Raw genomic sequence first — 10,794 nt, 5'->3', positions numbered from 1 at the left:
CCAACTCCCCCCCCCCCCAAATCACAAATTAGATGATAAAATTAAAGATATAATCATGGGATTTAACCAAAACCAAGTGAGAAACACTTACCCCAATCAAACTCCGTGGAATCCCTTCAAGAATCCCCCAAATCCGTGATCTCTAGCTCAAAATATGAAAAATGACCTCAAACCCTCGATTTTGAATTGAACACTGTCTGCCCAGATTTCCTTCTTTGCGAACGTGACCGTCCTCTCGTGTTGGCGTAGACCAACTCATACTGCCTATTTGCTTTACTCTTCACGAACGCGACAACTGCTTCGCGAACGCGATGATTTACCAGCTCAAACCTTCGCGAACGCGACCCTCACCTCGCGAACGCGTAGACCAAGGACTTGGGGTCCCCAACTGCCTCACTCCTCTTCGCGAACGCGGCACCACTCACGCGTTCGCGATGCACACACTGCCCTACCCTTCACGTTTGTGTCCTCTCCTTTTCGAATGCGTAGAACAAAACTTCACCATCTCAGAAACACTCTTCGCGAATGCGAGGCCCCTCTCGCGAACGCGTAAGAGGAAACCAGAAACAAGATACAGCAGTAGATCAGCTATCTCACCAAGGCCAAAAATGATCTGTTAACCACCATAAACTCACACGAGGCCCTCGGGACCTCAACCAAACACACCAACACGTCCCATAACATCATACGAACTTAGTCAAATCTTCAAATCATCTCCAACAACATCAAAGACACGAATTACACATGGATTCAAGCCTAATGAACTTTGAATTTCCCAAATTCTACAAACGACGTCGAGACCTATCAAATCACGTCCGATTGACCTCAAATTATTCACACAAGTCATAAATGACACCACGAACCTACCCAACTTCCGGAAATCAAATCCGACGCCGATATCAAATTTCCACTGCCGGCCAAAATCGCCAAAATTTTAACTTTCGCCAATTCAAGCCTAATTCTACTACAGACCTCCAAATCACATTCCGGACGCGCTCCTAAATCCAAAATCACCTAACGGAGCTAAAGGAACCATTGGGGTCGTTTACATATAAGTCAACATCCGGTCAACTTTTTCAACTTAAGCTTTCAATTAAGAGACTATGTGTCTCAATTCACTCCGAAACCACTCCGGACCCAAACCAATTAACCCGGTATATCATAATATAACCGAAGAATACAAAAGAAGCAAGAAATGGGGGTACAGGGCTATAACTCTCGAAACGACCGACCGGGTCGTTACATTCTCCCCCTCTTAAACAAACGTTCATCCTCAAACGGGTTTAGAAACATACATGGAGCCTCAAATAGGTGTGGGTATCTGCTCCGCATCTCCCGCTTGGTCTCCCAAGTAGCCTCCTCCACGGGCTGACCTCTCCACTGCACTTTCACTGAAGTTATATCCTTTCACCTCAACTTTCGAACCTGACGCCCCAAAATAGCCACCGGCTCTACATCATAAGTCAAATCACCATCCAACTGAGTCCTGCTGAAATCCAAAACATGAAATGGATCGCCGATATACTTCTAAAGCATAGAAACATGAAATATCGGATGCACACTCGATAAGCTAGGTGGCAAAGCAAGCTCATAGACCACCTCCCTAATCCTCCGAAGCACCTCAAACGGCCTAATAAGCCGAGGGCTTAACTTGCCCTTCTTCCGAATCACACAATACCCTTCATGGGTGAAACCTTTAGCAAGACCTTCTCCCCAACCATGTAAGACACATCACGGTCCTTTCTGCCAGCATAACTCTTCTGTCTCGATTGCGCCGTGCGAAGCCGCTCCTGAATCAATTTTACCTTGTCCAATGCATCCTGAACCAAGTCTGTACCTAAAAGCCTTTCCTCACCCGGCTCAAACCAACCCACTGGATATCTACACTGTCTCCCATATAAAGCCTCATACGGTGCCATCTGAATACTCCACTGATAACTGTTGTTGTAAGCAAACTCCGCGAGTGGCAGAAACTAGTTCCATGAAGCCCCAAAATCAATGAGACAAGCGCGTAGCATGTCCTCCAGTATCTGAATAGTGCGCTCGGACTGTCCGTATGTCTGAGGGTGAAATATTATGCTCAACTCAACCTGAGTGCCTGATGTTCGGCCATAATTCCATATTTTAGTATTATTTACCTTACATTTTAAGTGCTTTAATGCTAAACTATACTATATTTGTGCTTAATTGAGTTATTTTATGTGTAGGTACTTTGGAGATAAAATTAGAGCAAAATAAAGATTCTCCGGTGTATTTTATACAATAATGATTGATTCATGAGTATCTAATCACTGGACATTATGGGACAATGATGGGATGAAGTAAAACAAAAAAAAAAATAAAGAAAGGAAGTAAAGTCATTACCTTGGAGAAATGGATACGTGAAGGAAATAGACAAATAACTATACTTGATTGCAAACACTTCTGGCAAGAATATGAGGCAGCGAAGAAGTAGGCGACCAAGCTTCTTTCTCGCGTTTCAGCTTGCGTCGCCAGGCCTAACGCGAGGTCTGTCGCTAGGTTTCAACTGTTCCGGATTTTAAGCCTATTTTGTCTCCTATTTGGTTTTGGACTGGGTTATTTTGTATAGGTTTTTCTCCTACACATATAAATAGTCATTAAACACTAATATTAGGGGAGACAGACATTAGACTTAAGGAGAGCACAGAGCTATCGTGGAGATCGAGATTCAACCTAAGGAGGCAAGAACACATTAGGAGCAAAGCGGAGAATTCTTCTGCGAGTTTTTCACTTCCTTCTTCCTATTTTCCATTATTGGTTATGAATTCTAGTACTGTAGTTTTGCAGACTATTATGAATAGCTAATTTGTTATCTAGGATTTTGATGGAGTCTGTTGGAGGATGATTTTCCTGTTACGTTAATATAGATTTGTTGTAGTATTTTCTCTATTTATTCAACTACGTTATTATTGTGGTTGGTTGAAGAGCTCTCAATCGACTGTGCCTATTTAGTGTATATTACTTGGGAGAGAGTGCATATTTAGGTAGTTGTTGAACAATATCACGCCTAATGTATATGAGGGATCAATACGGAGAGTTTAAAGGTGGGGTTAGGGATAACGAAACCTTGGGTGCGATCCGAGTGAGATGTACTTAATGCCAGCTAGCGTAATTCGGGAGAATATGTCTAGTAAATTGTGGTAATTGCTCGGGAGAGAGTTACGACAATCAGAATGCTCATGATAGGTAGAGAATACTTAGGTGAATTTATAGAAAACGTAGCGGGAAGGATTCCGACAATTGGGGAAATCATAACTCTAGACCTCCTTAATCTTGTCTCTAACCCTTAGTATCTTTAGTTGTTAATTTACTATTTTAATTTGTTAGTTAATTAGTTAAACATAAGAATCTTAATATCTATATAAGTTAGGAATTGTTCAAGCTTGTCTTCTTGGTGATAGTGAACAGTTGTAGCTAAGCCTTAGTTCTCTGTGGGATTCAACTCCGGACTTGTAAATCGGATTATATTTGCAACGACCGCTTAGTCCTTTTTATAAGGCATAGTTGGGCGTGATCAGTGCCTAACACTCACTGCACGTCCCTCTAAAACTGCGATGTAAACTGCATGCCTCTGTCTGAAGGATGGAAACCGGCACCCCATAAAGGCGAACAATCTCTCTAATGTAAATCTCAGCTAACCGCTCTGAAGAATAGGTCGTACTCACAGGAATGAAGTGCTCGGACTTGGTCAGCCGATCCACAATCACCCAAATAGCATCGAACTTCCTCGAAGTTCGTGGGAGCCCAACTACGAAATCCATGGTGATTCGCTCCCACTTCTACTCTGGAATCTCTATCTTCTGAAGCAAGCCACCCGGTCTCTGGTGCTCATATTTCACCTACTGACAGTTGAGACACTGAGCTACAAGCCCAATTATATCTTTCTTCATCCTCCTCCACCAATAGTGTTGTCTCAGATCTTGATACATCTTCGCGGCACTCGTATGGATGGAATACCGTGAACTGTGGGCCTCCTAAAGAATCAACTCTCATAGCCCATCCACATTGGGCACACATATCAGGCCCTACATCCTCAATACCCCATCATCACCAATAGTCACATCACCATGTTGAACCCTGTCCTTGAAGACAAGCAAATGAGGATCATCATACCGGTGCTCTCTGATGCGATTGAATAAAGAAGACCGAGAATCTACACAAGCTAGGACCCGACTGGGCTCCGTAATATCCAATCTCACGAACTGGTTAGCTAAAGCTTGAACATCAACTGCAAGGGGTCTCTGATAACTAGGGATTCTAGTTTATTTTATACTCTTTTCTTACTTGAGTTTTGGATTAAAAATGTATACAAATAGTCCCAAAAGCTTACATGTCGTACTTGTTTGCAGCGTTTGGTCAAAAAAAGTGACAAGAAGTCAAAACCAGCTCAAAAAGGAGTGAAACCTGCATAAGTACAAAGAACAAGTCAAGGCACTGCTGCAGCATAAAATCCATTGCAGCTGCAATAGACTCACCGCAGCCGCGGTCCATTTAGTGCGGTCCGCGGTAGGTAAGTTCAGAGAGGTGCATTCCTTGGGTTCTAAGCAGTGCGATCCGCGGAAGATTCTTCGTGTCCGTCGTAGCCTCATAGCGGCCGCAGTCCATTTGTTGCGGTCCGCAGAGAGGGGATTCAGAGAGCTCAGGATTTCGGAAGTTTCAAGACATCGCGGCCGCAGTCCATTTGTTGCGGTCCGCGGTGAAGCCACCGCGGCCACGGTGCATTTTATGCGGTCAGCGGTGGCCAAATTCAGAGAATGATAAGTGAAGCCAAAAAGCCTCACCGCGGTCGCGGTGCATTTTCCGCGGTCTGCGGTGCCTCCGTCAGGGGTATTTTTGTCCAGAAAATTCGGCCTTGTATAAATACTTCTTTTTCAGATTTTTAGGGTATCTTTATCTCAGCCGAGCACGTGAACGGTGGTTTTAGCCTATTTTGAGTAATTTTATAGCTGGTTTAACATTGAATCTTCAAATCTTAGCTTGTAATTATATTTTATGGGTTGTTCTTCATCTAAATATCTGATTTCTTCCATTATTATGAGTAGCTAGACCCATTAGCTAGGGTTATGGCTCAACCCTAGTGTGGGTATTTGATGGGTCCTTTGTTCCAAGGCTTAGATGTTTATGGGTGGTATATATTTGGACTGATTTGTGTTATCCATGTTGAATTAGTGGTTGTAAACACTAATTTGTGCCTATTTGACTTGGGCTCTTCTTGAGAAAGAGAGCTTGAGTCTAGGAAAATCAGTTCAACAAGGAATTGGGGCGTATTCAAGAGACTGATAGCCCCAATTAAAGGGTTAAATCTAGAGATAGTAATACCCGACTTGAGCCTATATTGCTTGCATAAGTTTGACACCCAATTGGTCTTGAGAAAGTCAATTAGGGAAAAATCACTCAAGCTACCGAGAGGTATAGAGTGAGTAGTGTCGTGCATTGGCTATATCGCGATCCCAAACATAACAGCTTTGCCTTATGCTTTAGAACCCGTCAAGTATTCACCTAGGAGAAAGTCACTTCCCTAGTGCCTCGTTAACCATTTAGAAAACCTTACAAGCATTCATACTTAGCTTAATTTCACATATCATTAGCATAAAATTAGAAGTAACAAACAAACAAATATGATTGGGAGTGTAATCAAGAGCACTACGCACTGCTAGATTAGATAGAAATCCAACTCCAAACGTTATTGTAGCTCCCTATGGATTCGATCCCGACCTTCTCGAGTAAAAGCTGCATCGACCACTCTTGCCACGTTGTAGTGGTGTAGGGTTCGAATCGATCACTTTTTGGCACCGTTGCCGGGGAGCTAACGGTTTTGGCTATCTATCTAAATAGTTTTGTGTATTGTTTTTCTTTCCTTCTATGATACTAATTTGTGTGTGACGCCAATGCATGTACAAAATAGCGGCAAACAACAACAATGATCCTCTTGGAAACGTGATCCCGGGGGAGGAGGTTGATGATAACGGTGAAGATGAGGTGCCTCTTGTACCTCAAGGACAAAGGAGAGACCGACAAGCTAATGATAATAATATTCCAGATCCTCCCCCGCCACCTCCCAGAGCTGTACCTCGAGTGCTTCCCAACCAAGGATATGCTAGTGAAATTGTCCCGCCCCGGATTCGGGTGGGCAATTTTCAAATTACCAACGTGATGCTGACATTGTTGGAGCAGCGAGGGTATTCACGAGTGCTCCCCATCAAAATGCTACAAGCACCTTAAAGGATTTGTCGATACATGTTGGGGGAGCAAGCAAACGAATGTGTCTGAGGATGCCTTGCGGTTGAGATTATTCCCTTTCTCTCTTCGAGGGAAAGCATTGGATTGGCTGGAGAGACTCCCCAACCACTCCATCCATACATGGGATGAGTTGGCGGATAAATTCATTGCAAAGTTTTTCTCGCCGGGTCACATGGCAACCTTGAGGGATGAAATCTTAGCTTTCAAACAGGAGCCCAACGAACCACTGCATGAGATACGGGAGCGATACCGGACTATGGTGAAGGAATGCCCAAATAATGATATGACTGAGGCAATGATACAACAGACATTCTACCGAGGCATTAACACAACAAATCAGTGCATAGTGAACCAACTAGCTGTGGGCAATTTCATGAACACACCGTATGATCAAGCTTGTGAGATATTGGATGAGATGGTGGACACTTCTTCCGCTTGGCAAAGTCGAGCAAATGTGCCACAGGGTAACCCCACAGTCATTCACTTGCACAAAGAGCTCCATGATCATGGGCAGGCAATAGCAAAACTTACAACAACAATGAACCAGCTAGCAAAGGCACAGTTACAACAGGTTCATACTCCACGACAAGTAAATGTTATGGAGGGTGTCAACATGTTAGTGAACAAAAGAAGAAGAGGGCAACAGAACCAAGGGAACTCGGATCAATATGACCAAGATAGTGGTGGGTTCCAAGATGATGGGTACGATGAGCAGAATGAAGAAGTGCAATACGTGAACAACTATCAAGGCCAAATGGGCAATTCTTCTAACCAACAGCAACAATGGAGATCCCAAGGCAACTGGGGAAATCAACAACAACAAGGGTACAATAATTGGGAGAACAACAACCAAAATCCAAATTAGGACAACCAGAATAATAATTAGAACAATCAGGGTAATTGGGGTAACAACAACAACAACTGGGCTAGAAACAACAATCAGGGTGGCTGGAACAATAGTAATCAGGGAAATCGGGGGCAAGGCTTTCAAAGGCCCCTGATGTATCAACTGTCACACCTCCTTTTTCACTACACCCCCGGAATAAGGTATAATAAAGGGAGTTATTTCCAACTTGAAGTGACAATCGAAACGGGATTTATTTAAAAAAAATCAGAGTCGCCACTTGGGATAAGTTTGGCTTTTGGTGTCCCAAGTCACCGGTTTATCTTGAATCCCGAACCGAGGAAATTATGACTCTGTTAACAGTCCGCGAACCAAAACCCCGAGTAAGGAATTCTGTTAACCCGGGAGAAGGTGTTAGGCATTCCCGGGTTCCGTGGTTCTAGCACGGTCGCTTAACTGTTATATTCGGCTTAAGTTATCTGATTTTTAAACATATTTCTTACCTATGTGCCTTTATTTTAACCACTTTTACTTTATGTCTTTTAATAAGAATTGCAACGTCGTGAAAATGTATCTCGAACCACGTTACACCAGTGTACCCGTGGCTTTTGACACATTTCGACTCCGTTGAGATTTAGATTTGGGTCACATAAATGTGCACCCACATTTAGGAAGGTAAAATTATTTAGATTGCGTGCCTAAAGAGACCACCGCGTTATTATCTTTGGGGAAGGCCGTGAAATTCGCTAAACGGCCCCTCTCGAGGTCTAAGGATTTGCACAAATAATTAAAGAAGGCCAAGCATTTGAAATTTTGTAGGGTTGGCACACCTCTATTCTGATCTTAAAGGAAATTTCACACTACGTTGTTGAGGTCCATAACTACATTTGCTAAACGTGGCACACCTCGCTTAATTGATTCTAGATCCTTAGCCTTTTTAACTTTAATGTTCATACAGGTCAAATAAGAGACTTTGTATAAAACTCAGGCCCAAGTCTCTCAATTATTAGGCTGCCAGATACAAAGAGGCTGCCTTGAACTAAAAAAAACCTCGATAACATTTAGGCCCAAAGGGCCCAAACACTCCAAACAGCGCCGGCTTCAAACAAGGAGCCCAGGATCGAATCCTACTGCTGCCCAAATAGCATCCCAAGCACAAGATTTGAACAATCCCAAGTTGATTTAAAACACAGGACTTAGCCCAGACTTAATTCAAACGACCATGAATGCCTATTTAGCAATTAACCCAGAAANGGAGATTAATGGTGTCCCAAGTCACCGGTTGAATCCCGATCCGAGGAAATTATGACTCTGTTAACAGTCCGCGAACCAGAACTCCGAGTAAGGAATTCTGTTAACCTGGGAGAAGGTATTAGGCATTCCTGGATTCCGTGGTTCTAGCACGGTCGCTCAACTGTTGTATTTGCTTTTATCTGATTTTAAAACATATTCTAACCTATATGCCTTTTAGTAGCAAACCGCTTTTATTGTTTTTTTTTAATAAGAATTGCAACGTCGTAAAAATGCGTCTCGAATCACGTCGCACCAGTGCACCCATGATTGTCAACACATTTCAACTTCGTTGAGATTTGGACTTGGGTCACATAAATGTGCACCCACATTTAGGAAGGTAATATTATTAAAATAACGCGCCTAAAGCAACTACGCGTTGTTACGTTGCGAGGGCCATGAAAGTTCGCTAAATGGCGCGCCTCGAATTCTAAGGATTGAACAAAATTAATTATATGAGGGCCATGCAATTATCATTTTTTGTTTGGCATGGCGCACCCCAATTTTTAAAGGGTGCTAAATTCGGAGGGCCATAACGATTTGTGTTATCCAATATAGCACACCTCAATTTAACTATAAAGATCTACTGATTAAATCAGGGTTAAAGAAATTACAGTTACTTTTAAACTAAAGCGCGAACTTAAATTGTCGTTCAATGGTCCAGTAAAGAAGAGGGTCTGATCCATTATTTATTCAAAAAAGAAACCTGCGCCTGGCAGCAGGCCCAACAATTCACTGAAAATCTCCACCTTGAGGCAGAGAATCACGGGAGTGCCCAGGGCAGCAAACTCCCTTTCATTTCACAATAACTTCGTCATTCAGGCCCACAAGAGGCCCAAACTTTACAACACTGCAGGCTGAAGGTAGAAGACCTAGAACCGAGCCCAAATGACAACAAATTGACATACAAACCAAAGAAATATGCCAAATGAACCTGATCATCAATATCTAACAGCTTGACATGCAGAAAATATTAAATGCTTTCAAAAACCATCTTACGTTCTTGCCTTGCTATCAAATTCCAATTTTATGCTAAACACTGATTTCATCAAAAATAAAGCACACCCTTAAAACTCATCACTAATGCAAACTTAGCCCATAATGGATTGATCTTATGAAAACCTTCAATATTAAACTGGATTCCTCTTCACTAGTATTCATGTACCAACTTACACATGCTGACATGTTTGAACACAGAATAGCTAAACCAACATATGCAGAATCTTCAAAAATCAGCCTTCAAATACTGTATATAATCACTATTGCCGAAGAAATTGTTTAATCCTTTTCAAAGAGAATGCTACAGCATATCCAACAGTCTACATACACAATAGATTCCAACCATTTTACAGGTCAACATACTGCCTTTAAACACCCATTCCAGCATTACAAACAAAACCTTAGGCTAATAACATAAATAAGCAAGCAATCTCATGAAGCAAAGCTGAATTACTACAGAATTAAAGGAGTTTAATAGCATAAAATGACATTTGATAACAACATGTCATGAAACTTCCACCGGATCATGTAACTTCAGATTTCCAACTCTTACACATCTAGAGGTCTAGAAAGTACCTGGAAATTACAAAAGGAAGAAGAGGTGAAAGCAATGAATAGCAACAGCAGGCCAGCAATGTGATAATATCAGCAGAAATCAATTCCACCCAGCAAAAGAATTGTAAGCCACAACCAAACTTAAGTAAAAAAAAACTCTTCAACCAACAGATTCAATCCATTTTTGAAATCCAAACCAATGAAAATGACAAATCCTTTTCAAATCCCAGAGAATCAGCCCCAATTTCTAATTCAAACCATTTTAAAACTCCAAATGAATCACAAGTTGCTTCAGAGGTTGAAAATTTCAGGAATCAAAGAGGGAAATTCAATAGAACATTCTTTTTCTCTCAAAATTCTAGTCGTCTCTATTTTTGGATTTTCAGCTCTTTTGTTCTCAGATTTTCAGAATGTGTAAGCTCTATTGTTTTTGGATTTTTCAGCTCTTCCGTCTCTGCCTTGAAAGGCAAGTTTAAGATGCCTTTATAGGCAAGGGACTAGGGCAGACCTTATGTTTTCAATTTTGCACCCTGCCCCCCCTTTAATTCTTATTTTAGCTTAGGTGTCCCTCAATTACTGACTTGCTACCCAAGTTATGCTACCAAAAATCAGAAATTGCCATTCAAACCTCCAACCTAGAAGCTTCTAGGGACTTCTCAAATCAGTACCAAAAGATTCCCTGATTCTAATTTACCTAAAATACCCTTTAATGACCCTGTTTTTACCTTGAAATTCATGGGCCAAGCTGACCCAGTAATTGAAACAGTCCAAACATGGGTCAAGAATGATTCAACTCAAGGAAATCAGCCTACTCAAACTATGAACTGAGGATTTAAATGCGGCCC

This window comes from Nicotiana attenuata, unplaced genomic scaffold (assembly GCF_001879085.1).
Source record: "Nicotiana attenuata strain UT unplaced genomic scaffold, NIATTr2, whole genome shotgun sequence".
Taxonomy (NCBI): Eukaryota; Viridiplantae; Streptophyta; class Magnoliopsida; order Solanales; family Solanaceae; genus Nicotiana; species Nicotiana attenuata.
Note: the sequence above shows the minus strand (reverse complement) of the source record.